This window comes from Pongo pygmaeus, chromosome 8 (assembly GCF_028885625.2).
Source record: "Pongo pygmaeus isolate AG05252 chromosome 8, NHGRI_mPonPyg2-v2.0_pri, whole genome shotgun sequence".
NCBI classification, from domain to species: Eukaryota; Metazoa; Chordata; class Mammalia; order Primates; family Hominidae; genus Pongo; species Pongo pygmaeus.
In genome coordinates, this window is record NC_072381.2 from 77,764,106 (window position 1) to 77,774,115 (window position 10,010).

A 10,010-nucleotide genomic window follows, 5' to 3' on the forward strand; every position below is an offset into this window, starting at 1 on the left:
GTGTACATACAGTCTACAAAGAAAATATATTCAATGTTTTAATTATGCTAGGCATCATGTTATTTATGTCTCACCTATGTCTAGGTAAAATACGTTTCTCAAATATCATTAAGTAAATTCCAACTTGACTTTCAAGCCAAATTGTTAGTATTTCTAGAATACCCATCTCCTTTGCCCTGCTATAGAATTACTCCAAATGTAACTCTAAGTTATCAAGCTTAGGAAATTGAAATGGAAATTTAGTTGTAGGCTGTTTTCAGCTCAGTTAGGAAGCATGCAATTGCAATTGAATGCTCAGCAGCAAACACTGCTTGAGCCTGAAGGCCTTTCAAATTTTTGTTAAGCAACTCACGTAAATGATTAAAGCATATGGCAGTGCTGTCTTTTCTTTCCTCCATAAATAAAAGAAATGTTAATAGTATTTAACTTTGACCCAGAAACACAATGCTATTGTCACTGCAAAATGTCAGCCCCATTATGAAGTTTAAGATAGATCAGGTCAGACTTGCATTGTATTTTCTTAATTGAAGAGAAACATTGAGTAATATATATCATGATGAAAACAAAGACATTGGAATGTTTAGGGAAAAAATTATGTTAACTTGCTGTTTTACTTCTGAAACATATAAACTTTATTTTGCGTGGTGTATTAATGTCTCAAAGGGAGAAATGCAATGGAAAATAAGCAAAATGAATAGAAAAGTTACTAATCTGTGGTATAAGTTTTGGGGGATTTCTTACCTTTCATGTAGTCTGTGAGATACCTCCAAACACCAAGAAATTAGACTTGCTAATATAATTCCCAAAATATTGGTCTATTACTGATATTGTATTAACTCCTAAGGAAATTTAAAGAATTTAAATAACTCACTCAACGTTGCTAAATATAAACAAATGAAAAGTAACACTAAAGTTAACTTTATAATATGAACATCTGATTGATTAGGAAGAAGGTGAAAGAGGAAAAGAAACAACTGGAACAGTAAATATTTCATACTTTCTCTCATGCTCTGAATTTGAAACTCATTGTTTATTTGCGAAACTTACCATTGTGTGGACCCAAAGCATGATTTTGGTTGTAGTTCCAACCTCTTAGTTTCCATTATTTCCTGCCCTTTTCATGAACCCTGCTTCATAAATCACCAAACATTGTTGGAGAAGTATCATGTTTGGAAGTACATTTTTTTTTCTATTTCAATTACTCAGAGTTGGTTAATCTTGTTTGCCTCTCAAACATGAATTTGAAAACATTATGTTAGAGTGTGTTACAGGCAAGAGACCTGAAACCTGATATTGGTTACTGGCCCAGGTGTGAATGAAAAGTAAAGCCTGGTTCATATTAAGATAATTGGATCTGGCAGCCTATAGTTTGCAAGGTGAAACCATTAATAAAATTATCTATAATGCACTGTGAAAGCCAAGTTTGCAGGATGGAGTTGCCACTACTAAAGGAGAATATGCACAACACAATGAACACAAGACCTGTGGTGTGATGGGACTGAAATTAACAGATCTAACCAGCTTAGAGAAATAAATCACAAGTTTAGATTGCTACATTTCAGAATTAAGGTATAGACTGAAACTCAGCAACTTTCTACAACTGTGCTGAAAGAATGACTTACCTCTTATGAGGGAAAACATGTAATGCCCCAGGTACTATTCTAGTTATGGGACAAACAACAATAAACCTAACTAGGAAAACTCCTCCAACTTTAAAGAGCTATACTTAGCAGAGTAAGGCAGAAAAATAATAAAATTATCATGATGAATAGATTAGATAGATAGATAGGTAGATAGATGATAGATAGATAGACAGATAGATAGATAGTTTCATTTATTTAATTTAGAGATAGATGAAAAGAAAGTGAATATCAGAGAGGGGTGTCTGTGAGTGTATGGGTATGTCTGGGATGGGAGTCTTCTTTTTTATATAGTGGTTAGAGAAGGTGTCACTGGCAATTTGACGTTTAAGAATGACTTAAGAAAGTATTGGACTGAACCATGTGGTTATTTGGGGGAAAGAATGCTAGAGGCATATTGATTAGCAAGTACAAGAGTCTTAAGGAAGGATCATGTCTGACATTTTATAGAGAAAGCAAAGAAGTCAGTGTGGTTGGAGCAAAGCAAGTGAGCTGGAGACTTACAAGAGATAAGGCTATTCCTAGGGCTTTGGATTTCTCAAGCCACATGAGATAGTAAGCTATGAGTCTTTAAAGCAGAGAACTGATATTATCTGACCAACTTGATTGCTCTAGTAATAGTAGACTCTAGTAGTCAGGGTGGAAACAGTGACATTTGTTAAAAAGGAAAGAAAAATGTTATCTAACATTTTTGACCTGAGAAATCAAAAGAACAGATCAATTACTTACCATGAAGGGAAAAATGTTTAGGTGATGCAAGTCAGTGTGGATTTTGAAATCATAAGTTCAGTATTGGATATTGTGATGGTTAATTTTAGGTGTCAATTTGGGCTAAGGAATACTCAGAAAGACAGTACATCTGTGAGGGTGTTTCTGGAAGAGATTAACATTTGAATCTATGGACTGAGTAAAAATCTGAGCAAAGATCTCCCCAATTTGAGTGGACATCATCCAATGGCAGAAGAAGGGCAAATGTGCTCTCTGCTTGAGCCAGAACATTGATATTTTCCTGCCCTTGGACATCAGGGCTTCTGGTTCTTGAACCTTCAATTTGGACCAGAACTTACATCATTGACACCTCAGTTCTCAGGACTTTGCACTTGAACTGTGAATTACACTACTGGCTTCGATGGTTCCCAGGCCACCAGATTTAAGCTGGAACTATCCAAAGTAGCACTTTGGCATCCCTGGGCTTCCAGCTTGCAGACAGCAGATTATGAGACTTCTCCGCCTTCTTAACTTATTTGGAGAACCCTGGCTAATACAGATTTTACTGTTTAGAGTAGTTCTAGGAAAACAAAATTTTGAGGATGAGTTTTCTGAATTGTTTCTGGGGTATCTAGAACTGATTCCCTAATGTGATTAAAGACAATGATGACTTTCTTTTGTTAGTAAAGAGAACACCGATAGTCCATGGCATGAACTGTTTATAAAAAATATGCAATGTATTTGCACTGTATAATTCTAATCAACCATGTATAAGAAACAAGGAACTAGGTGACTCTGTATATGATACTTTCAAACATTTTTGGAAAACCAATGAATATAATTACGTTAGTTGGTTGCTTCTAATGTCACCAGATATGTCTATGGCCCTACCACCCTGAATACACCAAATCTCACCTGAAAATGTCACTGGATGAATTCGTAAAGAAAAGAATGAGCTCTAGGATTCAAATTCCTAGCTCAAGTATCAAATAAATGACCCAAGAGCATCTGTGTGTGTCCCGAAGGGGTCCCTTATTTCCTGTAGCTGAAGGGCTGAAATTGCTAAAAATTAAACACAAAACCTCATCAGGCAACTGGTTAAATTACAATGCAAGCTGAACTCTCATCTTTGAATGATTTCTACTCTTACGGTGAGGGTATTGACTGGAAAAACAAAATGGGATCCTATATATATATTGCAGTGGGGATGTGTGGAATGATCTTGATGAAACTAGATACATTCACCCCTAAATTCTGGTAAGTCTTCCATACCAATGGAAGAAGTTTTCTCACCCCCAATGGAAGTGGCCTTCTAAATCCTAGTGGCAATGGTCTCTTCACCTCTGGTGACAATGGCAACACCACCCCCAGAGATATTGGTCTCCCCACTCCCAGTGACAATGACATCACTACTCCCAAGTGTATCAGTCTCTCAACCCTCAGTGGTATCTGCCTCTGTCTGCACTCACAATAGTCTAGGCCTTTGTATCCATCTGCGGGGATTGACCCTGCCTTCCTTGAGCAATGAAAACAGTAATGGACTCCCCTAAGGCAGTTGCCACATAATTCGAAGCTGATTTTCCTCAGGACACCCCTTATCTCTCATCTTTGCTTCCAGACCTATAACTGGACTCAAGTTTCAGTAGACTTCTAAAAGTGAGGTGTAAAATGTGACCCATGAGGTTGTAAGCTACACTCACAAAGCACTTCTTGAGTTTTCTAATTTATAAGAGAGAATCCAGAGAATGTGTGTGGGGATGATACTAACAGTATGGGGTAATAGTGGCAGAAAGATAATGTAGGATCAGGCCATATTTATTGATATGTGCTCATTTAGCAGAAATTCTGCATTTAATGTTGTAGCTTCTGGGGATAGAAAGGGTTCTACAGTTTGGTTGCCTGGTTAGAACAAGGACCAAAGGATGGTCCACTGTGAGCAAATTGGAAATGCTGGATGTACCTTGGTTTAGTGTACAGAAAGAGATTCAAAGGCTTAGGAGGTTAGAATATTAGAATGAATTTACGATTTAGTAACTACCCACCCACATGGGGAGGGTACAGAAGACATACCTTCCACCACTCTATGAGAAATAAATTTATGGAAGAAACCCCAGGATCTTTGAAGAACTCTGGGTTCACTCTTTCTGTATGTCACACTTCAAAACGGGAACTGCAGTCACTGAATTGGAAAATCTAAATGCAATGGGAGTAACTGGTTCCTGGGGTATCAGAGACCAAGTGGTGGAACTCAACCACCAAAGGCAGGCTGGGCTTGATTACTGTAATGGGCAGCAGGATGAAAGCAGCAATCAGGATAGTCTGACTTGCCCAGAATTAGCTAGTTTAATCATGATGCACTTAGAAGTGAAATAGTAAGACTATTCTTTTTTAAAAAGTATGTATTTTTTATTTGGCAAATAAAAATTGTGTATATTAATCATGTACCAAGGGCTGGCAAGATGGCCAAATAGGAACAGCTCTGGTCTGCAGCTGACAGCAAGACCAACGCAAAAGGCAGGTGATTTCTGCATTTCCAACTGAGGTACCCAGTTCATCTCACTGGGACTTGTTAGAAAGTGGGTGTAGCCCACGGAGGGCAGGCAGAGCATGGTGGGGCATCACCTCACCCAGAAAGCACAAGGGGTCAAGGAACTCCCTCCCCTAGCCAAGGGAAGCCTTGAGGGACTGTGCCATAAGGGACTGTGTTATCCAGCCTAGACGCTATGCTTTTCCCATGGTCTTTGCAACCCGCAGACCAAGAGATTCCCTCAGGTGCCTACACCACCAGGGCCCTGGGTTTCAAAAACAAAACTGGGCGGCCATTTGGGCAGACACCAAGCTAGCTACAGGAGCTTTTTTTCCTGTACCCCAGTGGCACCTGGAACACCAGAGAGACAGAACCGTTCACTGCCCTGAAAGGGGGCTGAAGCCAGGGAGCCAAGTGGTCTTGCTCAGTGGATCCCACTCCCATGGAGCCCAGCAAGCTAAGATCCACTGGCTTGAAATTCTCACTGCCAGCACAGCAGTCTGAAGTCGATCTGGGACACTCAAGCTTGGTTGGGGGAGGGCATCAGCCATTGCTGAGGCTTGAGTCGGCAGTTTTCCTCTCACAGTGTAACAAAGCCACCAGGAAGTTCGAACTAGGTGGAGCCCACCAGAGCACAACAAAGCCACTGTATCCAGACTGCCTCTCTAGATTCCTCCTCTCTGGCCAGGGCATCTCTGAAAGAAAGACAGCAGCCCCAGTCAGGGGCTTATAGATAAAACTCCCATCTCCCTGGGACAAAGAACCTGGGGAAAGGGGTAGCTGTAGACCCAGCTTCAGCAGACTTAAACGTTTCTGCCTGTCACCCCTGAAGAGAGCAACGGATCTCCCAGCACAGCACTCAAGCTCTGCTAAGGGTCAGACTGCCTCCTCAAGCAGGTCCGTGACCTCTGTGCCTCCTGACTGGGAGACACCTCCCAGCAGGGGTCAATAGACACCTCATACAGTAGAGCTCTGGCTGGCATCTGGCAGATGCCCCTCTGAGATGAAGCTTCCAGAGGAAGGAGCAGTCAGCAATCTTTGCTGTTCTGCAGCCTCCACTGGTGATACCCAGGCAAATAGGGTCTGGAGTGGACCTCCAGCAAACCCCAGCAGACCTGCAGCAGAGGGGCCTGACTGTTAAAAGGAAAACTAAGAAACAGAAAGCAATAACATCAACATCAACAAAAAGGATGCCTCCACACAAAACCTCATCCAAAGGTCACCAACATCAAGATCAAAGGTAGAAAAATCCATGAAGATGAGGAAAAACATAGCACAAAAATGCTGAAAGTTCCAAAAAAAGAATGCCTCTTCTTATGCAAAGGATCACAACTCTTCACCTGCAAGGGAAAAAACTGGACAGAGAATGAGACTGATGAATTGACAGAAGGTGGGTTGAATTGACAGAAGGCTCCAGAAGGTGGGTAATAACAAACTCCTAAATGCTAAAGGAGCATGTTCTAACCCAATGCAAGGAAGCTAAGAACCTTGAGAAAAAGTTAGATGAACTGCCAACTAGAATAACCAGTTTGGAGAAGAATATAAATTACCTGATGGAGCCAAAAAACACAGCACGAAAACTTTGTGAAGCACATACAAGTATACAAGCTGAATCGATCAAGCAGAAGAAAGGATATCAGAAATTGAAGATCAACTTAATGAAATAAAGTGTGAAGACAAGATTAGAGAAAAAAGAATGAAAAGAAATGAACAAAGCCTCCAAAAAATATGGGACTATGTGAAAAGACCAAATGTACATTTGATTGGTGTATCTGAAAGTGACAGGGAGAATGAAACCAAGGTGGAAAACCCTCTTCAGGAAATTATCCTGGAGAACTTCCCCAACATAGCAAGATAGGCCAACATTCAAATTCAGGAAATACAGAGAACACCAAAAAGATACTCCTCGAGAAGAGCAATCCCAAGACACATAATCGTCAGATTCACCAAGGTTGAAAAAAAGGAAAAAATGTTAAGGGCAGCCAGAGAGAAAGGTCAGGTTACCCATAAAGGGAAGCCCATCAAACTAACAGTGGATCTCTCTTCAGAAACCCTGCAAGCCAGAAGAGAGTGGGGGCCAATATTCAACATTATTAAAGAAAAGAATCTTCAACCCAGAATTTCATATCCAGCCAAACTAAGCTTCATAAGTGAAGGAGAAATAGAATCATTTCCAGGCTAGACAATGCTGAGGAATTTTGTCACCACCAGGCCTGCCTTACAAGAGTTCCTGAAGGAAGCACTAAATAGGGAAAGGGAAAAGTGGTACCAGCCACTGCAAAACATACCAAAATGTAAAGACCATCAACACTATGAAGAAACTGCATTAACTAATGTGCAAAATAACCAGCTAGCATCATAATGACAGGATCATACTCACATATAACAATATTAACTTTAAATATAAATGGTCTAAATTCCCCAATTAAAAGACACAGACTGGAGAACTGGATAAATAGTCAAGAATCATTGGTGTGCTGTGTTCAGGAGACACACATAGGCTCAAAATAAAGGGATGGAAGAATATTTAAAAAGCAAATGGAAAGCAAAAAAAGGCACGGGATGCAATCCTATTCTCTGATAAAACAGACTTTAAACCAACAAAGATCAAAAAAGACAAAGACGGGCATTACATAATGGTAAAGGGATCACTGCAATGAAAAAAGCTAACTATCCTAAATATATATGCTTTCAATACAGCAGCATCCAGATTAATAATACAAGTTCTTAGAGACCTACAAAGAGACTTAGACTCCCACACAATAATAGGGGGAGACTTTAACACCCTATTGTCAATATTAGACACATCAATGAGACAGAAAATAAACAAGGATATTCAGGACTTGAACTCAGCTCTGGACCAAGTTGACCTAATAGACATCTACAGAACTCTCCACCCCAAATCAACAGAATATACATTTTTCTCAGCACCACATAGCACTCACTCTAAAATTGAACACATAATTGGAAGTAAAACACTCCTCAGCAAATGCCAAAGAATATAAATCATAACAGTCTCTCAGACCACAGTGCAATCAAATTAGAACTCAGAATTAAGAAATTCACTGAAAACCACACAACTATATGGAAACTGAACAACCTACTCCTGAATGACAACTGGGTAAATAAGAAAACAAAGGCAGAAATAAATAAGTTCTTTGAATCTAATAAGAAGAAAGACAAAATGTACCAGAATCTCTGGGACATAGCTAAAGTAATGTTTAGAGGGAAATTTATAGCACTAAAGGCCCACATGAGAAAGTGGGAAAGATCTAAAATCCACATCCTAACATCACAATTAAAAGAACTAGAGAAGCAAGAGCAAACAAATTCAAATGCTAGCAGAAGACACAAAATAACTAAGATCAGAGCAGAACTGAAGGAGATAGAGACAAAAAAAAAAAAAACCCTTGAAAAAAATCAGTGAATCCAGGAGCTGCTTTTTCTAAAAGATTAACAAAATAGATAGACCACTAGCCAGACTAATAGAGAACAAAAGAGAGAAGAATCAAATACACACAATAAAAAATGATAAAGGGGATATCACCACTGCCACATAAATGCAAACTACCACCAGAGAACACTATAAACAACTCTATGAAAATAAACTAAAAAATGTAGAGGAAATGGATAAACTTCAGGACACATACACCCTCCCAAGACTAAACCAGGAAGAAGTCGAATCCTTGAATAGACCAATAACAAGTTCTGAAATTGAAGCAGTAACTAACAGCATACCAAACAACAAAAGCCCAGGACCAGATGGATTCACAGCAGAATTATACCAGAGGTACAAAGAGGAGCTGGTACCATTCCTTCAGAAACTATTCCAAACAATAGAAAAAGAGGGACTCCTCCCTAATTCATTTTATGAGGCCAGCATCATCCTGATACCAAAACCTGGCAGAGACACAACAAAAAAAAGATAATTTCAGGCCAATATCCCTGATGAACATCGAAAAGAAAATCCTCAATAAATAATAAATAAATAATAGGTAAACTAAATCCAGCAGCACATCAAAAAGTTTACCCACCAAGATCAAGTTGGCTTCATCTCTGGGATGCAAAGCTGGTTCAACATACATGAATCAATAAACATAATCCATCACGTAAACAGAACCAATGACAAAAAACACATGATTATCTCAATAGATCCAGAAAAGGCCTTCAATAAAATCAACACCCCCTTCAGTGCTAAAAATACTCAATAAACTAGGCACTGATTGAATGTTTCTCAAAATAATAAGAACTACTTATGACAAACCCACAGCCAATATCATACTGAATGGGCAAAACCTGGAAGAATTCCCTTTCAAAACCAGCACAAGACAAGGATGCCCTCTCTCACCACTCCAATTCAACATAGTGTTGGAAGTTCTGGCCAGGGCAATCAAGCAAGAGAAATAAATAAAGCATATTCAAATAGGAAGAGAGGAAGTTGAATTGTCTTGTTTGAAGATGACATGATTGTATATTTAGAAAACCCCATCATCTCAGCCCAAAATCTCCTTAAGCTGATAAGCAAATTCAGCAACATCTCAGCATACAAAATCAATGTGCAAAAATCACAAGCATTACTATACACCAATAATAGACAAACAGAGAGCCAAATCATGAGTGAATTCCCATTCACAATTGAACTAACCTGCTCCTGAATGACAACTGGGTAAATAACAAAACTAAGGCAGAAATAAGTAAGTTCAAAGAGAACTTGAACTTATTTATTACAAATAAGTTTAATAATTTAAATAATAACAAAGAGAATAAAATACCTAGGAATACAACTTACAAAGGATGTGAAGTACCTCTTCAAGGAGAACTACAAACCGCTGCTCAATGAAATAAGAGAGGACACAAACAAATTGAAAAAAATTCCATGCTCCTGGATAGGAAGAATCAATATCTTGAAAATGGCCAGACTGCTCAAAATAATTTATAGATTCAATGCTATCCATCAAGCTTCCATTGACTTTCTTCACAGAATTAGGGAAAAAAACTACTTTAAATTTCATATGGAACCAAAAATGAGCCCATATAGCCAAGACAATCCTAAGCAAAAAGAACAAAGCTGGAGGCATCATGCTACCTGAATTCTAAATATACTACAAGGCTACAGTAACCAAAACAGCATGGTA